At 43.5% G+C, this 12,500-nt stretch overlaps 1 protein-coding gene across 5 annotated transcripts in view; it reads left to right on the top strand.

Moving 5' to 3' along the window:
- Nucleotides 1-12,500, top strand: part of cacna1c (calcium channel, voltage-dependent, L type, alpha 1C subunit) — a 238,693-nt gene that overhangs the window by 59,890 nt on the left and 166,303 nt on the right. The gene's annotated exons all lie outside the window — the stretch shown is intronic.

The raw sequence follows: 12,500 nt of genomic DNA, 5'->3' as shown, positions 1-12,500 counted from the left end.
CATTAGCCATACATTTCGGCCATTTGAAAATAGCCGATCTACAAGCTCACAATGCGTCGCTCACAACACGACGCATTGTGAGCTTGGAGATCTGCTATTTTCAATAGGTTTTGTACACATGTTGAACTTGTGAAATGGCACATTCTGCACAATGAGTACTTTTACTTTTTAGTACTTTAAGTATATTTTGATGCCGACACTTTTGTACTTTTACTCACTTACATTTTCAATTCCATACTTTTTACTTGTAACGAAGTAGTTCTAAATAGCAGTATTGGTACTTTTACTAACAATTGAGTACTTTTTCCTCCACTGGTACAAGCACATACACACACACACACACACACGCACACGCACACGCACACACACGCACACTCACACTCACACTCACACTCACACTCACACTCACACACACACACACACACACACACACACACACACACACACACACACACACACACTATTATTACTGTTTTCTTCCATGGAGCCCTTTTGACTGAAGTCATATGATTGTTGTTTCGCTAATTGAGTTGAGCTGTTTAGACTAAAAGAAATGTGATTAATTCCAAAATAAAGAGGACTTATTGTCATCATCACGGGGAATGAAGTCTTTCCCAGTTCTGTGGGGACATTTTTGAGTTGTTTGGAGCAAAAGAGATGATTCGATTTTACATTTTAATGTGAGGCATTCTTGTGCAACAGAATTAATGTAACTGGTTTTGGGACGATTGAGTTACCAACAAGTCTTGGTTCACATAATATGACTTTCAAAACATATGTGTCTGTCAACATCTTAACCCATGTCATAATGAGAGGATATAATGTCCATTTCTTTTGTCATTAAGTCGTGTTGTAATCTATCTAAATGCACCAAGTCTGTAATCCACGAGTGTGTACGTCTGTAATCCACGTAACTCGAGAACGGTTTGTCCCACTGACTCTGACACACGCGTTCCACACGCGCGTGGTCATGTGTTCCACATGGTTCACAAGGTGGTCCCTGCACTCGAGTGCAGTGACCGGCCTTGAGTCGGTGGGATACACCTTTGTCCAGAACCAACACAAAAGCCTCTGCTTTTGTGCTTAACTGGGTGGTATGCATTTACAACTTGCATCGTGCAAAAGGGCGGCTGTGGCTCAGGAGGTAGAGCAGGTCGTCCAATGATCCCTGGGTCGGCGGTTCTAATCCCGGCTCCTCCTGTCCACATGTCCAAGTATCCTTGGGCAAGACACTGAACCCTACATTGCCTCCAATGAGTCGGTCGGTGTGAACTCGCAACTATTGGTGTGTGAATGTAGGGAAGTGAGGACGCTGGCGTCGACTGTTCGCCGCTTCACCTCCCAATGAATGAATGAATGAACCATTGTAAAGCGCTTTGAGCACTTTAAAAATGCAATTCATTATCGCTAACGAGCACCGCGGCGCTCCAGTACTGAAAAACACACAATCAAACAAACTCTCAGCCTTGTGTATCTATTTTAAATCCGTTTTATGATTTAGTCTTTTCATAAATGAATGCGACATTTCATTTTATAGCTCACATTTGAGCTTGTATAGAACTGCCATTTTCAACCATCTGTTATTTGTTACGGAATGCCCAAACTAGGGACACAAGTTTGAAAGTGGAATGTGGGATTTACAAATATTGAACCAATGAAAAGCAATACATAACAACATAACACACATACTCTTTTCCATTTCCTAAAATGTAACATTTTTCCATCGGACAGTGAATGCTATTTCTTAATATATTTTTTCTTATGTATTTTTCTTAACATCACTTTCCATCTCATCAAAGAGAGAGGAAGTAATCACTAGATTGTCCTTCAATAGCATATTAACTATCAATCTCTCTCGCACACACATACTGTACACGCACACACACACACACACACACACACACACACACACACACACACACACACACACACACACACACACACACACACACACACACACACACACACACACACACACACACAGGACAGCTGTGGTCCATTAGTGTTGTAGCAATCAGACAGGAAGCTTTGTGCAGAGGGATCAGAGCTTAAATACATGTTTGAACTCTGCACGTACATGTGTGCGTGCGTGCGTGCGTGGGTGCGTGCGTGCGTGAGTGCGTGTGTGTGAGAGAGAGAGAGAGAGAGAGTCTGTAAGCAACCTTGCTTCAGTGTATGTAAAGAAAGAAGGAGAGAGAGATGTGTGTTCCACATCTGTTTGTGTTGCACAGCGTCCGTCAATTCTTCCTTCAACCACCGGGAAACTCCAGCTTTCGCAGAAAACGGCTGATCGACAAGCCCACAACGTGTTGCCGTGAGCTTGTCCATCTGTTGTTTTCCTCCGAAAACCCTTTCCCCACAATAACAGGAAACAGAAAAAGACGCTAGTCTTGAGCCCTGAGGCACTCCGGTTTAACCCAAATGGGGGGTTTTGCTCAGTTCGGAAGAAGCTTTATACTCTAAATGATCAGTTATATAGTGTATATGAAAGTGGATAATTGGAGAAGTCTATATGCTATTCTATTCCATTCCATAGATATAAGTGTGTCTTATGCAATGGTAGGGAACATGTAGCCTCTCTCCGGGTAATGTCTTTCTATTTCTGTCCACACCCCATAATACTCCTCCTCTCGTCTCCACGGTGACGGCCAGTAATAGCATCAGCAGAGGTTGTCATGGATATGGTTACCGTAGCGATGCTCCTGGCCTCTCCTCGGTTACACGGAGGAGGAGGTGGTGGCAGGTGGCAGCTAGGAACTGATCATTGCGAGGGCTTTGGTTCTGTCAGGACGGTGTTAGATGCAGCGCATGCCATGCACGCTCGGCACCGGACCCCATAGAGAGAGAAACTTTTTTTTTTGTCCTGAAAATACATGGTTTTTAAACACAACATTATCATTATCATATTAATTAATGTAAACTAACTTTACATCAATGATAGTCAACTTTAAGGAATGTAAAGTAGTTGCCTACCTTGCATGTTTAGTTCATGACAACACAATGGAAAGCAGTAGCATTTGAAGCTTGTTGTACGCTTAAAAAAAACCCCTATACTTTGGCTTCTTGTGCCTTTATTGCTAGTATAGTTACAGTAGTAATCATTAATTAAAAACAACATTTAATGTTTTTTTTCCCCCCAGTAATTCCATGAAGAAATAAAAGAAGAATATAAGAAATTCCATATACATTTGAGTATATAGCTATAGTGAAAATGGCTATTTTCAGTATAGTTTGCATGCAGGGTCCCGGGTGAATATATTATTTCTGTTTTGTGTCACGGGCTATACAGAACGTTTGGGACACCGTGCACCGCTCCAGAAGGTCCCAGGAACCACTTACTGTCCTGTCCTGTTCTGTTCATTATTCTGTCCTATCATAACCTCCTTCTCTCTGCTCTGACTACTGTATACTGCCAGCCGATCAATAAGGATCTGCCCGCCGTGATTAACAGAAAGATCATATTAGTGGGTTATCTAATCAGCTGATCAATGCGTGTGCGCGTGTGCGTGTGCGTGTGTGTGTGTGTGTGTGTGTGTGTGCGTGTGCGTGCGTGTGTTTGTGTGTGCGTGTGCATGCGCGTGTGTTGGCAGTAGTGCGTTCAGTGTTAGATGAACGGTCCACCAGCTCCACAGAGTGCAGCGACCGTTGGACGTGTGGAGTGAAGTGAAACAAGCGCTCACCTTTTCTCTCTCGATGAATCACATTTTAGAAGGAAACGAACCATCACACCGCTTTGCGCTTGTGTGCATGTGTGTGTGCATGTGTGTGTGTGCGTGTGCGTGTGTGCGTGAGCGTGCGTGTGTGTGTGTGTGTGTGTGTGCGTGCGTGTGTTTTTCCTCTATTGGACAAAGACAGTCGTCATTTTGGTCGTATAGGGGTGCACGAATATGAAATTCTGACCGATATCCGACCTCCGATTATTTGCAGGGTCATATTATCTGCCGATACCAATTCTGACCGGTTCCGATATTATACAGTATAGGACCACAACGGAAACAAGCCTATAGGGCCCATTATAGGGGCTTATTGGCCCAAAGCCTGCTAATAATAAAGTATTCAATCAATCAATAAAATATTCTTTTTTTCCTGAACGAGATGAGTACACAAATTAAATGTGGAATTTAGCCATTGACGGTCACATGATTGCGTCAATATCAATATCAGTGAAAATAATCTGGATTATTTTGAGACCAATATGGTGTTTCTATTATCGATTACACTGTGACTACCGATTTATATTGCGCATCTCAGTAGCCTATACGTTAACTACCTATATGGTCGTTAAGGTGTGGTACTAGGGTGGGTGTGTGTGTGTGCGTGTGTGTGTGTGTGTGTCCGTGTATGTGTTTGCCTGCATCATCAAAGGTTCTGTTCCTATAGCAACAGATAAACCCTGTCATGACACGTGACAAGCTGTGTATGTGCTTGTGTGTGTGCGTGTGTGTGTGTGTGCGTGTGTGTGGGCGCGTGTGTATTGGCACGTGTGTATCATGTCCTTTTTGACCAAAGACAGAAGCACATGCAGTGTGACAGAATTACACCTGTGTGTGTGTGTGTGTCTGTGTGTGTGTGTGTGTGTGTGTGTGTGTGTGTGTGTGTGCATGCGTTGTGCAAGAAAATAAGTGATAAACGACGCCGCTTTAGTCTAGCTTCTGACCAATGAAAGTGCTCTACAATATCATGACTCACATTCACCCATTCAGACACACTTTATACCCATTCACACATACAGTGTGTGTGTGTGTGTGTGTGTGTGTGTGTGTGTGTGTGTGTGTGTGTGTGTGTGTGTGTGCGTGTGTATTAACATGAACGCCGTGGCAGCGCTATAGAGACATATAGGGCTGACCCTCCGGTCAGTTCAAGTGCTTCCCGTCTTCTCGCTCCTCGGCATCCTACATCGTGAAATAGATTTCACATGCAAGAGGAACACGAGACAACGGAAAGAAAGAACATACTGTTATACTGCGACTGTCAGAGGCTTATATTTGTACCTCCAGCTATTAGCGTGTCGACGGAATGTTTGCCGGTTAATTCCAAAGTGCAACTCTAGAAAACACAGCTCTTTCTCTCTGAAGCGCAGATCTCTGCCAGGTCGGTGTGGCTTATATAGCCCCAGGACCTGGCAACCTACGCCAGGCCGGTGTGGCTTATAGCCCCAGGACCTGCTTATAGCCCCAGGACCTGCTTATCGCCCCAGGACCTGCTTATCGCCCCAGGACCTGCTTATAGCCCCAAGGACCTGCTTATAGCCCCAGGACCTGCTTATAGCCCCAGGACCTGCTTATAGCCCCAGGACCTGCTTATAGCCCCAGGACCTGATCTCCGCCAGGCCGGTGTGGCTTATAGCCCCGGGACCAGCTGGCAACCATTGGACTTCAATTAGGGATGTCCCGATACACTTTTTTCAATGTTTCATATTCAAGAAATGTGACTGATACATCTGGATCAGATGACTCCAGAGACGGTGGTTGTTGGCCATGAGCAGCTGCAAAGAATTTTCTCGCTTGACCTCAGCGGCTGGAGTGCACTATAGTCCAGAGATTCCCCATGGAACCCCTAACGGATCCATTTGTACACTCTCAGAGTTACAGACCCATAAGGGTCCATTTGGGTTCCTACCGATCATTTAGCTGGGGACCCCCCTGGAACCCCCTCAAGGACCACTGGTGGTCCCCGGAACCACTGGTTGAGAACCAACTGCACTAGTCGATTAAATCAAAGAAACTGACAGGGAGGTTGTTTGTGCTAATATTATAGCCATACTAATCCGTCTCGTTCCACCAAATGAATGGGGGGTCGGCCTCTTGGCTGCGTATAACGTTTGTGCAGTGAAATGTGGGGCTGCGGAAAAGTCACATGCTTATAGGACCAAAAATGTGGTTTATAATGTAATTGAATGAGGTGTCATTATCTGGTATCTCATCTGGTATTTGCTGCTGTTTCAGCAGCCCTGGCTGTGGCATTTCTGCCGTTTCCTCTCACTGTGGTGGAAGAAGCAGCATAGAACTAATTAACCCAATAATTAAAACCCCAGGAAAGCATCTGTGTCATTTTAGATTATAACCATTCTCATCATTATTTCATACGTAGGCTATTAAAAAAATAACAAGCTTATACAGGTCTGCTATTTCTCCCACATACTTTGTGCAAATCTTTGAATAATGAAATGTTTTGAAATGAACCACTGTCATGTAAAAAAATAAGTTTTTCAGAAAACATTTGTAGAATTGGCCTCTGGGTCGTAATGGTTTAGTGTCCGACCAGACAGTGGCCTTGTTGTTATAGAGTGTCCGCCCTGAAACTGGGAGGTCAGGGTTCGATCCCCGGGCCGGTTCATACCAAAGACTGTAAAAATGGGACCCAATCAATGCCTCCCTGCTTGGCACTCAGCATCAAAGGGTTGGATTCTGGGGGTCAAATCAACTATCAAATGATTCCCGAGCGCGACGCGGCTGCAAGCTCACCTCTCCTTGTCTGCGGCTCACCGCTCCAATAAGAGATGGGTCAAATGCGGAGAACAAATTTCACTGCGATAAGTGGTAACGTGTGTGACTTTGACTTTGACTTTGAGTGAGGACTGCTGACTGTATGCAAGTGTCGCACTGAGAGACGGAAAGGAGAATGTATAGCGCTGATGGAACAGCATGCTATACTGTGTGAGGAACAATTTTATAGTTTATGTATAGCTCTCAAAGTGATGTCTGCGGGCGGACCCACATAGCCTGAATTGGATGAAGTGACCCCGAAAGTGAAAATATCTCAAAACTGTTTTACGTTTTGTTTCGCTTATTATGACATGCCATGGAACAGGGATGCTAGGGGTCATCCCTTCAGCTCTATACGTGACTTTTATTCTATATTGTGGCAGTAATCATTGTTATAGTGTTTGTTCAGTAACAGCTGTCTCCCCATGTTCTCTGTATGTATTAGCTCCAGCTAATACATACATTTTCAGGTGGGACAGCAATTTGAGCCAAACAAGAGACAGTACCCGGGGTGCATACTTAGGTTAGACTATAGTCATTGGTTAGACATGGGTTAAGGTTAGGTTTAGGTGTGCTGCCCCGTGGGAGGTTAGGTTTAGACTAGTCATTGGTTAGACATGGGTTAAGGTTAGGTTTAGGTGTGCTGCCCCGTGGGAGGTTAGGTTTAGACTAGTCATTGGTTAGACATGGGTTAAGGTTAGGTTTAGGTGTGCTGCCCCGTGGGAGGTTAGGTTTAGACTAGTCATTGGTTAGACATGGGTTAAGGTTAGGTTTAGGTGTGCTGCCCCGTGGGAGGTTAGGTTTAGACTAGTCATTGGTTAGACATGGGTTAAGGTTAGGTTTAGGTGTGCTGCCCCGTGGGAGGTTAGGTTTAGACTAGTCATTGGTTAGACATGGGTTAAGGTTAGGTTTAGGTGTGCTGCCCCGTGGGAGGTTAGGTTTAGACTAGTCATTGGTTAGACATGGGTTAAGGTTAGGTTTAGGTGTGCTGCCCCGTGGGAGGTTAGGTTTAGACTAGTCATTGGTTAGACATGGGTTAAGGTTAGGTTTAGGTGTGCTGCCCCGTGGGAGGTTAGGGTTAGACTAGTCATTGGTTAGACATGGGTTAAGGTTAGGTTTAGGTGTGCTGCCCCCGTGGGAGGTTAGGTTTAGGGTGAGGGTTTGAGATAGGTTGTAGTTGTAGGACTAATGACTGGTCTAACCAATGACTAGTCTAAACCAAAAACTGTCTAAACTAAGTACTGCACCCCAGCCAGTACCCATTGATCAGCTTCAATGATTATAGTGTTACATAGTTCCAATTTTGTTTTGTTTTGATCATTACTTTGTTGTCATCACTTTCAATTTCACTTGTGTATCCTGAGTTCTACTCATGCTTGGATAAAATTGGTATCCCGACGTGACAATGCCTTTTCTGTGGGAGGTGGACGACATTCATCCGTATGTCGGACTAGCGTCTGCTCCCGTGCTTGCGGTTATGGTTAGGTTAGGAGATGAGGTGAGGTTGTCATTTGTCAGACCAATGACTGGTCTGAACTATGTACTGCACCCCTTGTCTGTTTACTGCTATAGAGCCCTTTAATGAACAGAACCCCTGTTACTGAATGAACATGCACTCTAACATTTTATCGACTTATACTGCACCTTTTATATATAGCCATGTCTTGGTCTCAGTTACATTGTCTTAGAAGAACGACGACCGCATGAGTTATGTTCTGTGAGTTTGTCTGTTTGTCATGTTTGTTTGTTCATGTTTATTTTTGAATTATGCCAATAAAACAGAAACAGTTCTTTCTGCATTTCGCATTCACAAAGAAAAACAATTAAAATAAATAGATTACAATATAGCAAGAAGAAATATAAAAGGAAAAGAAAAAAGACAAAGAAAGAACTCTTAAGCATATCCGAAAAGGAGTGAGAATAAGAAGTAAATCTTACAAACTCCCCACCCCTCTGTAAGTGAAATGACTGGCCGGATCCTGCTGTGTCAGTGTCCTCCAGACAGTCCTCTGTTGCTCTGGGACTTAGATTACTTTGGTTGTGCAGGTTTTCATTCATCATTGGCTTCACAATATAGCTATAATAAATAAATAAAAAGTAACATTGTGGTCTGACCTCCCCAGGGACAGTGTGCATACAGCCTAAGTATCTGGGATGTTCCCCAAACACATTTAGGAGTACGTTTAGGACTCCCCACACAGCTGAAGAGTATAGGCTCGTGTCCAGATAGGTTATACAGTACAAAACCTAGTACAGTATCTCCATGATTCATGTGTTTACTGTATGCCCTCCTCCCGCACTAAATTAATGCCCTATATTGTATACTTAGGGCACTTACAGTAGCGCCTGAACAGTCATTGAATATCTTTTAAAATCACACACGTGTGAACTGAGTGGTGCCTCCTCTCTCTCTCTCTCTCTCTCTCTCTCTCTCTCTCTCTCTCTCTCTCTCATTAGAGACACAGCACTACCCCTCTCTCTGTTTCTGGCGCCCCCTACTGCTATTAATAAGTCACATACTCGTGCTCATTCAGGTACACAAACAGGTACACAAACAGGTACACGGACATTGCTGGTTGTAGGAGTGGTTGCACCACTCAAAAATATGTTTTTGATTGAAAATGTATTGCCTATAGAAGGCTATGGCTATATCGCATATATGCAGAAAATAGAGACATACAGTAGGGCTGTATTTTGCGTGTGTTAAGTACCAGGTCTTATTACTTATAACTTAAGACCTGGAGGCGTGATCAATGCCATTTGGCTATTCTGAGTGGCCAACCATAACCTATACAACTACAACCTATCTCAAACCCTCACCCTAAACCTAACCTCCCACTGGGCAGCACACCTAAACCTATAACCTTAACCCATGTCTAACCAATGACTAGTCTAACCCTAACCTCCCACGGGGCAGCACACCTAAACCTATAACCTTACCCATGTCTAACCAATGACTAGTCTAAACCTAACCTCCCACGGGGCAGCACACCTAAACCTAACCTTAACCCATGTCTAACCAATGACTAGTCTAAACCTAACCTCCCACGGGGCAGCACACCTAAACCTAACCTTAACCCATGTCTAACCAATGACTAGTCTAACCCATTTAGGCCTGGAAAAAAAAGTCTTCTGAAAGAAAGATTTGTGCCGCATTTTCACGATTTTTCAAAAATAGCAGACCTATACAAGCTCGTAGCGCTATGAGCTTGTATAGGTGACAAATCATGACACTGAACACAATATTTTGGGCCGATCAAATAATTTATATGACGAAAAACAAAACAAACAGTGTTGTCTCCTGACTTTCTTTTCTTCTTTCTAATGATTTGATCGGCCCAAAACATTGTGTTCATTGTCATGATTTGTCACGATCCGAGTTGGCTTTGTCCGCGGCGTAACCGTCTTTAAATAAATTAAATAAAGAAGTGCCGATGGGAGAATGCATTGGGTTTTCATTTCCTGGGCCACTCGTTTTTCTGAAAGGGGGAGGGACTGCGGCTCTATACTTCTTCTACTGGTGAGTTTTGAGGTGACTGTTGAAGTCCAATCCGAGCGCCACATTGTTTATTGCAGTGAGGGCATATTATATGAAGTCAGTGTTAGTTGTGGCTTCATGGCTGCAGTGATCATCTTCCTCCCCTGTCGTTTCTTTTCCCTTGCCGTACTCCTCTCTTCTTCAGACCGCTGCAGTCCATTCTGGGACCTTACCATTAGCTTTAGAAACGGGTAGATTCATGGGTACTCCTGAGGAGGACAGAGTCTGTCTAGTGTGTGATTTGAAAGAAATTGAAAATGAAATTCATTTTTTGTTTTACTGCCCATTATATGAAGAATTAAGACATGTATTATTTTGTAAAATGACAACCATCTGTGCTAACTTTTTCTGGTTGGAGGACTATGAAAAACTGGAATTTTGTTTTAGGAAAGGTATATTTTTTGCTTTAGCAGACTTTTCATGCAAAGCGTGGGAAATAAGGCAGAATGTTTTGTTTGTGAAAACAAACCTGTTTATTGTACACAATGCAATATTGAAGCAATGATATGGTGTGTCCTGTAAGTCCATGTGGGCTGGGCGCCTTTGGTGCAGCATGACACAAAAATAAAGAAATCTCTCTATGGCAGAGCTGCCTCCATAAGGTGCGTTCTGAGACAGAGCACTCAGGCTGGGTGTGCTGTATTGTATTCCACACCTCTTTGAGCTGGTCCTTATATCTCCTGCTTTTTGCCCTCCTGCGGATGGCTGGCCTGCATAGTGTAATTGACCATAGAGCAGTTGGCGTGGAAGCCCGGTCCACTGCGACAGACACAGCTGTAGATGTTTATTTGTGTTGTCATTACTTCATAGCCATCGCGTGCGGACTGCCGGACCACGTGGGTTTGACAGGCTGCTGTTTTGTGTTCTGATATCATCGTGGCTGCTTTGTCGGGTGGAAACGTACAGTATAGTATGTCCAAAAACGTTACTTTTTACAGCAGTGGTGGACAAAGTTACTTACTGTAAAAGCATCGATACGGCAATGTACTGTAGATGTACTTCGTTACCAGTAAAAGTCCAATGTATTCACGTAAAGGTATATACAAAAGTATCTGCATCAAAATGGACTTAAAGTACTAAAAGTAAAAACTACTCATATTGCTAGAATGTCCCATTTCACAAGTTCAAAATGTGTACAAAATCTTTTGAAAATAGCCGATCTACAAGCTCACAATGCATCGCATTGCAAGTTGCGACACATACAGTATCTGTAGATGTAGATCTGCTATTTTCAAATAGCCAAAATGTATCTCCAAAGTAACTACTGTAGTAACTAAAGTTTTCAAATAATTGTAGTGGAGTAAATGTAATTTTTTTGGCTCGGAGATGTAGAGGAGTATAAGTAAAAGTACTGGAAATACTCCAGTAAAGTACAAATACCTCCAACGTAGTCATTATTTAGTCATACAAGCGCTTGTTAATACTTTCCATTGGTTAAATGTTTATAAAACCCACACTTTTCCGAGATCTGCTTTTGCGTGACTTTCTTGTACAACGAGATAGGGCATTATTTTGCCAAAACGGTGAGATTCGGTCAGACATAATTATGTGCTTTCTGCCTGAGAGGGACGATATGAAATCAGCAATAGACTTTGCTGATGATCTACCGGGATGAAGGGATACCTTTTAAGCAGCCACATGCTGTACGCCTGCCTTCCTGCCTGTCTCCACTGGCAGCTGCTATTACTTTTTAATATAGATCTGGCTATTTTCATCAGGCTGATGTTTTTGTATAGGTAATTGGGTCTTTTGGTGGTGTGTGTGTGTGTGTGTGTGTGTGTGTGTGTGTGTGTGTGTGTGTGTGTGTGTGTGTGAAATGCCCTCTGAAGACGAAAGCAGACATGGTGGATTCACGAGGACAAATTCAAATTCACAGTCAGTTTGTCGCGTGTATCACTGTAAACTGTGTGTTTTTGGACTAAGCCTAGTGTGTGCATAATGTACTTGATTCTGGAAAAAGCATACAGTACAACCGCTATAGGGTGAGGCTGATTCCTGGTACAGTATATCACAATGCATTGCACTGTACATGCAGGAAGGACTCAGTATAGACTCAGTCTTCACCAGAACTAGATAAAGTGCCCCTCGGGCCACAGGTCTCCACCAGGGCAGCTCAGGTTGTGGCCTCCTGGTGGCGCTATAATAGTCCTATAATTACGCCTTGGATGCAGCAATTGGATGATTTGAGGCATTTTGAGAGCCCAATGTTAGCCAATTATATATGAATATGAAGATGAAGAATATGAAATATCGGACAGATCCGTCTTGAACACATGACTATAGAGATAGTGCATGTGTAACGACTTGCGTGGATTTTTGGACAGAATCTGGAGGAGTAATATAAAAGCCTCCTGGTGGCGCTATAACAGGCCGTTCTGGAAAAGTTGGGGCAGAGGTTCATCGTTGGTATCCAGGGAGTGTGTGTGTGCAAACTGTGGCATCGACCGGGTTAAAAACCCCATAATATCCTTAAGCCA

The sequence above is a fragment of the Protomyctophum bolini genome, assembly GCF_963924005.1.
Source record: "Protomyctophum bolini genome assembly, chromosome: 23".
Lineage (NCBI taxonomy): Eukaryota > Metazoa > Chordata > Actinopteri > Myctophiformes > Myctophidae > Protomyctophum > Protomyctophum bolini.
The sequence above is the reverse complement of the archived record's forward strand: the minus strand, read 5'-3'. Positions and strand labels throughout refer to the sequence as shown.